Raw genomic sequence first — 11610 nt, forward strand, 5'->3', positions numbered from 1 at the left:
AATTAATTTTTATTTATTTATTTGGCTGAGCTGGGTCTTACCTGTGGCATGTGGGATCTAGTTCCCTGACCAGGGATCGAACCTGGGCCCTCTGCATTGGAAGCACAGAGTCTTAGCCACTGGACCACTAGGGAAGTCTCTCAAGGTATTCTTAAAGGTGCAGATTTTTTTTTTTCTCCTTTTATGGGGGCTGTGTGAATCGAGCCTGGTGGGTTACAGTTCAAAGGGTCACAAAGAGTCAGATACAACTGAGCATATGTGAATTTATATGTTTATTTATATTTACAATAAATACTGATATATGGACTAACTTGTTCTTTTATTTACTCAGTTTTTGCTTTTCTTGTATATTTCCTTTCTTCTCATCTACCGTGGTAAAGAATACATTTTCTATTTTTACATGCTTATCTTAACATTTTAATAAATATATTTAATGCAGCAAATCAGTATTTCTAGTTTGTAGATATGTTTTTTCCTACTCCAGGCTGCCATGGGGTGGGCACAGCAATGTGCCTTGAAAATCAACATACTTTAAAACAGCAGTTTTTAGACGTTAAGAAAATTAAAAAGCCTACACATATATATCTCACTTTTAAAGATAAAAGTTGGATCTTAGCCACATTCTAAAAACTACTAGGATCTAGGAAAGGAAAATAAGAGAATTAGGACTCACTGACAAAATGCTGATAAGCTGCAATGCCCTTTTGGTAACTCAAGACCAAAATCCAAGAGATGATGCTGGGATCGGGGGCAAGAAAACAGGGAAGTGACTAAATGACCAAGTATCTGAACTTCAGCTTAAGAAAAAGGATATAACCAGGCAAAAAACTATGCATGTAAAGAATGGGAAGGTAACATGGCAGGAGTGAAAATGGCTATTTGTAAGAATGGTGGCTTTGAGGTGGCAATTTCTTTTTGCAAATATCTTTTTAATGATTCTTATCCTGTGTTTTTAATTTTAAAAAAGGACCCCAAAAGGGAGGGGAGAGGGCAATACAGGAAAACACACCGTGGGAACACAGTCAAGCACACAGATGTTTTGCGTAAGCTGTGTTTTCAGACATCTACCACAGAAACGAGACTTGAAAAAGTCAAGCTGTCGTCAACAAGTTCTCTGAAGTGATGGGTGGGGCTTGAGAGAAAGTGAGCTGTGATGAAACCAACAATTAGTACCCTCAGGGCTGAGAAAGCTGCAGTTTCTTAGATAAGTTCCTCATTCATGAGCTACCTCTCTGCCCCAAAGGCTTTGCCATCAGCAATGTTTGCTAGGCAAAGGATGACCCAAGCCGCCCTTCTGTCCATTTCAAGTGATCAAGGTTCTTTGTCAGCAGCACCGCTATTTCTTTGCAGAGAGCTTCTCTCTCTGTGGTAGAAGAGAGAGGGCATAACCTACTGTATAAAAATCTGAGTGGGAAGCAAGCTGCCCTACTCCTCCCTTCTTGTTTCAATTCCAAATAAAAATGCTTATCATGTACAGAAAAATTCATGTGAAGGCCAAGATAATACACCTGTTCATTTGTTCCACCGCCTTGCTTTGGTGTATTGTTAAGCTTTGTTTCTGTTTAATGAGATGTATATTCCTAGGTCTACACTCTTGGCTTTTTTCATGTGTAAGGTAGTGAAAGTTCATGGACACTGCTTTATATAGTGCCCAGTCTTAATACTATGTATGGAGTATTTAACAAATGTGATCTGAAAATGACAAGGGAAATGATGCTGAAGACTCACGTCCACTTTGAAGTCTAATGCAGTGTGAAAGTCACTCACTATAACACCTCTGAGTAGCGCTGACGTACATGCACCAGCTGTGTGCATACGTCGTTGTGTCCGACTCTCTGCAGCCTTATGGACTGTAGCCCACCAGGCTCCTCTGCCCATGGAATTCCCCAGGCAAGAATGTACTGGAGTAGGTTGCCATTTTCTCCTCCAGGGGATCTCTCCGACCTGGGAGCTGACCCACGTCTCCTGTGTCTCTTGCATTTGCAGGTGGATTCTTTACCACCGAGTCACCTGGGAAGCCCAGCACACACGCACCACCATGTATAAATAAGACAGCCAGCAGGAGGCTGCTGGGTAACACAGGAAGCTCAGCTCCATGCTCTGTGGTGACCTAGAGGGGTGGGATCGGGGTGGGAGAGAGGAGGTTCAACAGGAAGGGTATATGTGTACCTGTAGCTGATTCACATTGTGGTACAGTAGAAACTAATGCAACACTTTAAAGCAATTATCCTCCAATTAAAAAAATTAAAACAAAACCTCTTCTCTGGTGTCTGTGTGTACACAGGCTGTGTGAGTGTTCTTTGCAGCCTTCCATCACTCCTGATGCAAAGAAGGGAACTTCTATTCACAGAACTTTCAACTTGCAGAGTTCTTACAAAGTTCTAGCTGGTGTTCTTACAAAGTTCTAGCTGGTGTTCTATCTTGAACTTCCCTTTTCTGAGAAGTTGAGTGTGCTGGATGAGTTACCATCCAGCATCTGCCTTCTGAGTGAATTCACCACAAAAGATTGTAGAAACTTCTTATTCAGGCACACTAGCCTCTTCTAAGTCTTATGTGAGCTCCCTTTACTGCTGATATGACAATGGAGCTGATAATCTGTAGGTTTATATAAACTTGTTTGGCTAAAGCCAAATTGCTCATATAATCTTACTATATGGTGGAAGAATAAGAGGCAGGGTTGCAGTAAATCTGGACAGAGGTAAGTAGGTCATAGGTTGAAAAGGTCTTATATGACTTGCCAAAGAATTTGGACTTTAGCCCTGAGGATGACAGAAATCCAAAGTTTGCATTACCAGAAGATTCTTCTAACTACAGCATGGAGAATGCACTGGAAGGGGTTGAGAGTTAGAAAGAGGGAAACAGATGTTACCTAAGTGTTCCAAGCAAGAAGGAGACAGGGTAGTCGATCAGTGAGCTAACAGGAATGAAGAGAAGATGGATATCTTGGGGATATTTGTCTAGTTTATATTTTGGTACAGATGGAAATTTTACTTAAAACCTATATTGTACGAAAGTCTAAAAAAGAAAGATTTGATATGTGCCAATTCCTTGCAATCCAAGAATATCTTTTTCTTTTGCATCTCCTGATTCTGCAGACAGATCCTTTCCTTTAACAAATCTCATTGCTTTACACTCTCACCCAGGAGGGTCAAAAAAAAAAAAAAAAGTCTTATTTACATGGATATTAACTTTTATACCACCTGCTTCTGTCCAAACTTTTCTCAAAACAGGTTTTTCTTTTTCTTCACTATCTCAACTTTTTCTTGTTTTACTTTGTTAATCCTCAGATTTGGAGACCAAATTTGCCTTAACCTATCTGCCAGCTGACAGCCCATCATCCTGCACAAGCCAGGGAAACTTACAGGCAATTCTTCCTCATGTCACTTTGTTATCACGCATGTCTATATCATTTCCTGCCAGGCACCAAACTTCCAGCATCAAGGAAGAACAGCTGAGGAGAATGCTTTTACACAAAAGACTTCCCTCCTTCCTTATCCCCTACTCAACGGATATGACAATATACTGATGATATAGTCAGGGTCAAGTTAAACGGAAGATAATGCAACTAAGTTCTAAAACCACCATTTTCAACCGATCATAAAGAAAGCAAGGTTAACTGTCTGCACATAATATAACAAGCAGAAAATGAATCAGAAACCAGAAGCTGACTTCAATCAAGAGAAGGCAAGTGAATTTTACAGATGAATACAAATTCATCTGTATTACATTAGAACAGGACATCAGTGAAGAACTGTTAGGCCAGTAATACTAAATCTCTTTGGCTCTCAGTTAAATTAAGTTAGATTATTAAAGACAATCTATGAGAAGACATATTAAGAAGAGGTGGCAAGAATACACAGAAGAACTGTACAAAAAAGATCTTCATGACCAAGATAATCACGATGGTGTGATCACTCACCTAGAGCCAGACATCTGGGAATGTGAAGTCAGGTGGGCCTTAGAAAGCATCACTACGAACAAAGCTAGTGGAGGTGATGGAATCCCAGTTGAGCTATTTCAAATCCTGAAAGATGATGCTGTGAAAGTGCTGCACTCAATATGCCAGCAAATTTGGAAAACTCAGCAGTGGCCACAGGACTGGAAAAGGTCAGTTTTCATTCTAATCTCAAAGAAAGGCAATGCCAAAGAATGCTCAAACTACTGCACAATTGTACTCATCTCACACACTAGTAAAGTAATGCTCAAAATTCTGCAAGCCAGGCTTCAGCAGTATGTAAACCGTGAACTTCCAGATGTTTAAGATGGTTTTAGAAAAGGCAGAGGAACCAGAGATCAAATTGCCAACATCCGCTGGATCATCGAAAAAGCAAGAAAGTTCCAGAAAAACATCTATTTCTGCTTTACTGACTATGCCAAAGCCTTTGACTGTGTGGATCACAAGAAACTGTGGAAAATTCTGAAAGAGATGGGAATACCAGGCCACCTGACCTGCCTCTTGAGAAACCTATATGCAGGACAGGAAGCAACAGGTAGAACTGGACATGGAACAACAGACTGGTTCTAAATAGGAAAAGGAGTACGTCAAGGCTGAATATGGTCACCCTGCTTATTTAACTTATATGCAGAGTACATCATGAGAAACACTGGGCTGGAAGAAGCACAGGCTGGAATCAAGACTGTCAGGAGAAATATCAGTAACTTCAGATATGCAGATACCACCACCCTTATGGCAGAAAGTGAAGAAGAACTAAAGAGCCTCTTGATGAAAGTGAAAGAGGAGAGTGGAAAAGTTGGCCTAAAGCTCAACATTCAGAAAACTAAGACCATGGCATCTGGTCCCATCACTTCATGGCAAATAGATGGGGAAAGAGTGGAAACAGTGGCAGACTTTACTTTTTGGGGCTCCAAAATCACTGCAGATAGTGACTGCAGCCATGAAATTAAAAGACGCTTACTCCTTGGAAGGAAAGTTATGACCAACTTAGATAGCATATTGAAAAGCAGAGACATTACTTTGCCAACAAAGGTCCATCTACTCAAGGTTATGCTTTTTCCAGTGGTCACGTATGGATGTGAGAGTTGGACTGTGAAGAAAGCTGAGCGCCGAAGAATTGATGCTTTTGAACTGTGGTGTTGGAGAAGACTCTTGAGAGTCCCTTGGACTGCAAGGAGATCCAACCAGTCCATTCTGAGGGAGATCAGTCCTGGGTGTTCATTGGAAGGACTGATGCTAAAGCTGAAACTCCAATACTTTGGCCACCTCATGCAAAGAGTTGACTCATTGGAAAAGACCCTGATGCTAGGAGGGATTGGGGGCAGGAGGAGAAGGGGATGACAGAGGATGAGATGGCTGGATGGCATCACCAACTCGATGGACGTGAGTTTGAGTAAACTCCAGGAGTTGGTGATGGAACGAGGCCTGGCGTGCTGCGATTCATGGGGTCGCAAAGATTCGGACATGACTGAGCGACTGAACTGAACTGAACTGATGAGAAGACAGCTCTCACAGATAATTAACTTCCTCATCTCTAAAATCAATAGTTGTGTAAAACATAGCTCTGAAGAACTTAAAAAGAATTTGTATTAAAGATGAACCACAGACCATCCAGAGTATGGGATCATAGTAAACCTGGGGAATATACCTAAATCACAGTAAAGCTGCCATTTTGTAACAGCCAGCTAACTTTGTTTCTTATTTCTCTTCTATAAGTGGGATCATAACACTAAACAAGGTGTCAGAGTAAACGATGATAAAAAATTGTGATGAGGTGGCTGTATCAAACCTTTCTACAAATAGATTTCCAGTTCTGAGGTCATATTTTCATTGACTTGGAGAAGGCACCAGAGGCACACCTGGCCAGGACTCAGCTGACCAGGATTTTCTAATCTCACTTTACACCTGGTTTGGTGCCACTAAGTCAGTTTTAGCAGTTTAGGCAGATTCTCTATTTATAAAAGAGAAGGTTAGTATCTCACCTGCTGTATGGAAACATGTAAAGGTAGAGAGGAGGAAAAAGCAAGGGACTCACAGGTGACCTAGAGTTCTTGCTCTGTCACCACTGAATTGTATAATATGACGTGAGGCAATCATATTTCATTTTTCTCAAACAACATTATAAACTTTTAAAGTTTGTAATTTTAGGAGATTACCACTAGCAACTGTAAAAGCATTCCATTAGTTCAAGAGGAGATCAGTTTATTTTTATCGTATTAATCCGTCAAAAAGACCAACTAGGTTTTTCATAGCAGAAGTAACTCTCAAAGAATTCCCCTAAAATGTTAGGTCACAACAGCACATTAAATGACGTTAAATGCTATAGACTTCTCCTTCTTAGTAACCAAATAGTTAATGTGTTCACTGGATTCCTGCTTCCACTGGAAATTTTTTCTGCAAATGGAATCCCATCCCTCCCCTACTTGAGTGTTGATCAATTAAAAAAGAAAAAGATGAAAAGATGTACAAACTTTAGTCACTAGTTGACAGAAAGTTTGTGCAAGGTTTCTAGAAAGTTAACAAATGTCAGAATTATATAAAGACAAGTTATTATCCTAAAGTACATGAAGCTTAGGCTTTATCTTTGAAACTCTGAAGAAATGTTAAGTTTTGGTCAAAGAAATAGAAAAGGAAACTGCCCCTTAGGCATGTTTTCATATGGAATGAACTCCTGGTTTCTTTCTGAAGTGATTCACTTTAGCTTTTAAAACAAATTTTTTGGTTTAGTGCATAAAACTTTTTCCCAAGGAAGCTGAGCAGCTGGAAAAAGCATCTTTACCTATAGGCAGAACCGGAATAGTTCTGTTTCTTTAAATATAATTGTAATACTAGTAATGAAGACCAGCTAAGGTCATTCTACTGTCTCTTTCCATATCAGCCAAGTCCACACCTCGCTATATTTAGACAAGGTATGCAGGCCCCACTAAAGATAGGAAACTCAGTCCTAGGCTTAGGGTCACAACAGTGGGGTTACTTCCTCAGCTGAGGGGGAAAGTCACACACAAAAGCAACCCTGTATTGATGCACGCATTCCTTGGAAACCAACAGAGCAACCAATGCTCAATTGTATTTCACTGTGAACAGAAGTATAACCTCTAGTATGCATACAACAGTCTCTAACATACATAACTTCACCATAGTCACGACTAAAGCAAAGGTAACTCACTAGCCAGGACTGGTCACCATGCCTCAGCCAAAGAGCTGTCTAGGTCAACAGGGTAAAATAGTCAGCCGTTTGGTCTCCTGGGAACTGGAACAAATAGGTTTCAACTTGGGAATTCCCTGGTGTCTAAAACACCAGGGTCTGCCTGGTATAGTCCTCCAGCAAGGTCTAGGTGACAGCCTCTTAGACCATCATCCAGCAAAGAAAGAACCAAACAGGGACAAAACTGACTTGTGTATTTAAAAAGAAAAAGCTTATGGAACAGGGATTTTATAATAAGGATTGTGTTAAAGTGTGTCAAGGACATGGTAATCCAGGTAACAGAGGAATCTCCTTGGGTAGACATATTCTGTAAGGGGACCCTAAACCTGGACTCAAAACAAAGAGCCTTAGGAAAATATCTTAAAGAAAAACACAATTGCCCTTGAAAGAAAGCTAAGAAGACCCTAATAACAATCAGATGTTTTTGGTACCTCCCCAACTGTCAGGGAAAAAAATTAAATACATTTAAAGAATTCAGTAAACATGCTTCTGAAATGTAAGTATAACAAATAGAAATCTATTTATTTTCATTCAAAGGAAACTGCACATTGCAATTATGAACATTTCCACTGCAGGAAAGATAAGCAGATGTTGGATGTTTTCCCAAAGTTTTTAGTGTCACTGAAGAGGCCTACATTTTTTTCAGTTTCATGGTCAATGCTAAAAAGGCAACATTTAGAATGCTTTTTCTCTTCATACATATTTGAACATTTCTACAGTGACATATTTAAAGAACAGTCAGTAAAGAGAAAACAAACATACAGCTTATATACCATATTTGTATATTCACTTTCTAGTATATACTTCTAAACTAAAAGCAACATAAGATACATATTTAATACTTTAAATAGGATGAATTGTGAAAAAACTCCACTCCTGTTTCCTCTGCATTAAAACCCTACTCAATGAAAAATAACTGCATTTAAATATTCTCAACTGACACTGAAATAATCCTTTTGGAGGAAAAAATACTAAGATTTAAATAAATAGTTTCATTTCTAAAGGGTGTTTAATTTCTAAGACAGAGAAACTGATCTGAGTTTTCTCGTGGCTTTACATGCAAAATGCAGATTTTTTTTTTTTTTTTTGCCACAGCAAAGATGCACTGGATAAGGGTCTAAATAAATAAATAGCGTGATATGGCAAAAACGCAAAAATGCCACATAACATTTGATTGCTCACAGTTCTAAGAATTTGTAACTATACATTGTAGGCTGTGGAATCTGGCATTAATAGCAAAGAATGGTTTAACGGGTTGGCGAATTCTTGACCCTCAGAACACAACACAAAGAGCACACTCATTCCAATAAATATCTCAGCCCAGGGCAGCGGTCCCCAAACCTCTCAACGAGCTCTTTATAATTTAATAAGTATCTGGATTAAATGTATTTAGAAATTCTCCTAATTCTTTTGACAACTTTCCTTCAAAGCAACAACTTTAAGTCATTTCTGCCTTCCTAGGGTGCAAAGCACCAGAAATACTGTACACCAGTACTGCTTCTCTTTTCACTCACCAAATAGGTTGTGACTATTTGCTGAAGAACACAAACATTCAGGCTTTACAGCAATATTCCGTTTTCTTTACGCAAATACCATTCTTAGATTATCTACTCCAAGATTATCAGACAGAGAGAATTCAAAAGGCTGCATAATCCTCAACAGAGAGAAAATGGTAGGTCAAAATCTTTCACTGTGGGAAAATCATGAGTGTTTGTTTAAAAATGGATAAATGAATCTCACTGGTAAGGTTAAATAGCTTAAAAACACCTTACTTAATTTCTAAGTCAAATGCCCACAACAGTCTATTCCAGGTTCTTAATTTGGGGTGAGGGCAAGGTCATTACATTCCTTTGAGGATTTAGTGAAAACTATGGCTTTTTCCTGCAGAGAAATAAATGTACTAATCATTGATCTACAGACCCACTTTCTCAAGTGATTTCATTGTATTCATGAACTTAGTCTAAAACTCTGGATTAAAGGAAACTTTATTAATAGTTGCCCTGAAGAGATGGGCAATTGGGAATCAACAGTACCCACCTCCCACCCTGTCATCTTTTAGCAGATAACAACTCAGCTTTAACAAGAGCCAAACACTGAATGACTGGTGCTTGGATTTAACTTTGAAGCCAGAGGAAACCCACATGAATAGATAAGGCTGGGACTTTCTAAGGGTCTTCTATTAATATAATACTTTGGACTCCTGCCATTCTAAAGCACACAACGGGCAAATCCGATGAAAAGACCCTCTTACCTGCCCCATAATGCTGCCTCCTTTCCTATGGAAATCCCTCTACAATCAACTTGCTTATATCACAAAGATTCCCAAGCATTAGGCTGAAGTTTACCTACTGAAGCCCTGGAGTACCAGATACAAAAGGGTTTCAGCACAATAGAAGATTTTGGACAAGATTTTGAAATTCATTAAAGTCAAATCTGACTAGTGAAGTTTTGCTTCCCTAAATCTGCTGGATACTCTGGAATTTTTTAATAGCTACCCAGAGCATGCCATTTCATGCAGCATGCCGTTACAGTCCTTGTATTCTAACAGTGTGAACAATCCAACATCGCTAATACATTAAACACTGCTTTATGTGCTAGTGACTCAGCATGAAGGAAATGACCAGATTTAGGTTTTTTTGATCTTATGATTTTAGAATCCATGCTACATGGGAGAGAGGATTAAAGTCAATGTATAACTACCATGAAGGCTAATGTTTGTTTAAGTTAGCAATCTTTATCTGTTCCTATTATGTTCATAAATACAGTTGCCTCATATTGTTTATTTAGATTGCCTGTCATACCTAAGAAATGGTTTTATTTATTTACACCAAATGTCTACCCTTTAATTTGCAGCTCAAAAATTTTATCAGTTTACTGACCATTTTCTCTAAAGCAGCACTCCTTCCAGGTTACTTTTCATTTTTTGTTTTGCTTTACTTTTTATTTATAACTGTATCATAAGCTAATTAGTTACAATAGTTTATTTACATTCTGGAATGTAAGTTCTAAGAGCTCAGAGTTAGTCTTTTTGGATCATTCCCAGTGCCCAGAACATTGTAGGTGATCAATACATGAATGAACAGGTATTTACCAAGTAGAGATACAAAATTAATCAGAGTAAATATAGCACAGTAAAAAAGCATGAGATATAAAGAGGACTTGGATGTTAGTCACTGCTCTTGAATTTATTAGTTACATAACCTGAACAAGTCATTTAATCTCTTTGAACGTCAATGTCTTTCCTTTAAAATGATGCAAAAATATTACTTCAAAGGATTATAGGCAATAAGAGAAGTAAAAACTTGTTGCAAATATTAATCATTATATCCCAGCAGTTATTTTTGGAAAACTGGCAGAAAATTCTGTAAATCAGATCAATTTTGAGAAAGTAAGTTACTGTTACCTAACCCTTGGTCTCGCAGAACTGCAGAGGCAGAATGAAGTAGTGAGGAAGCACCACATGAGAAGGGGTGGACTGGAATCTCACTTATCAGCTGGCTGACCTTGAAAAAAATCTCTCAACCTCTCTGAAGCCTACTTTTCTGATCTACTGATATAAAATGTGTGTGAGGGGGTGCTACCTCAAAAGTGAATTGTTTGAATCAAATGTTAATTATGAAAGCACTTTTTAAACTTTAACACAGAATATTTAATTTTAGTTAAATTGATTACCTTCCCTTAGAGAAAATCCTAATCTTGTTTGTTTCACCAGAGAAATGGAAGGAAATAGTATTATAGAATGTGTTCACATGGACTACAGACAGAGTATAGGTACTCCCAATTCTTTCTGCAAGTTCTCCAACTTTGGTGAGAGGATGGAACAGAACAGGAACAGACAGAAAAGGAAGATAGAAAATGGAAAGCGAAACAGGTTCAGAAAGACACAAATTAGTAGCAAAGAATAGGTAGCAAGTGGAATAAGTAGCAAAGTTCTGACCAACTGTGAGTCTATTTAATTTCATACCCAAGGTCACGGCCCATTTCATGGATGTGTGACTTGTGCAGCCACATTAAGGCGGTGCTTGAAAGGGCCTTGCACTTGCTTCAATGCTCTGATGCTTTTTGAACGGGGGCCCCCTATTTTCATTAGCTGCTGGGCCCTGCAAATTATGTAGCTAGTTCTGCTCGCAGTCTTTCCACTAGACTAGAGGACAAGGACAATAGCTTACAACCTCAATGACTGCATACAAAGACCACTGCTAACTTAAAGGACAATTATTAACAAGTAGACTTTTAATTCAGAGAAAGCAATGGCACCTCACTCCAGTACTCCTGCCTGGAAAATCCCATGTATGGAGGAGCCTGGTAGGTCGCAGTCCATGGGGTAGCTAAGAGTCGGACACGACTGAGCGACTTCACTTTCACTTTTCACTTTCATGCATTGGAGAAGGAAATGGCAACCCACTCCAGTGTTCTTGCCTGGAGAATCCCAGGGACGGGGGAGCCTGGT

General features: G+C 39.0%; 1 protein-coding gene and 1 non-coding gene across 6 annotated transcripts in view; both read right to left on the reverse strand.

The window, feature by feature from the left end:
• SSH2 (slingshot protein phosphatase 2) overlaps nt 1-11610 on the reverse strand; it is a 246552-nt gene that overhangs the window by 75971 nt on the left and 158971 nt on the right. The gene's annotated exons all lie outside the window — the stretch shown is intronic.
• TRNAG-UCC (transfer RNA glycine (anticodon UCC)) lies at nt 62-134 on the reverse strand. Its single transcript has one exon. It is a non-coding gene; the product is annotated as a tRNA-Gly (tRNA).

Source organism: Bos indicus, chromosome 19 (genome assembly GCF_029378745.1).
Source record: "Bos indicus isolate NIAB-ARS_2022 breed Sahiwal x Tharparkar chromosome 19, NIAB-ARS_B.indTharparkar_mat_pri_1.0, whole genome shotgun sequence".
Taxonomy (NCBI): domain Eukaryota; kingdom Metazoa; phylum Chordata; class Mammalia; order Artiodactyla; family Bovidae; genus Bos; species Bos indicus.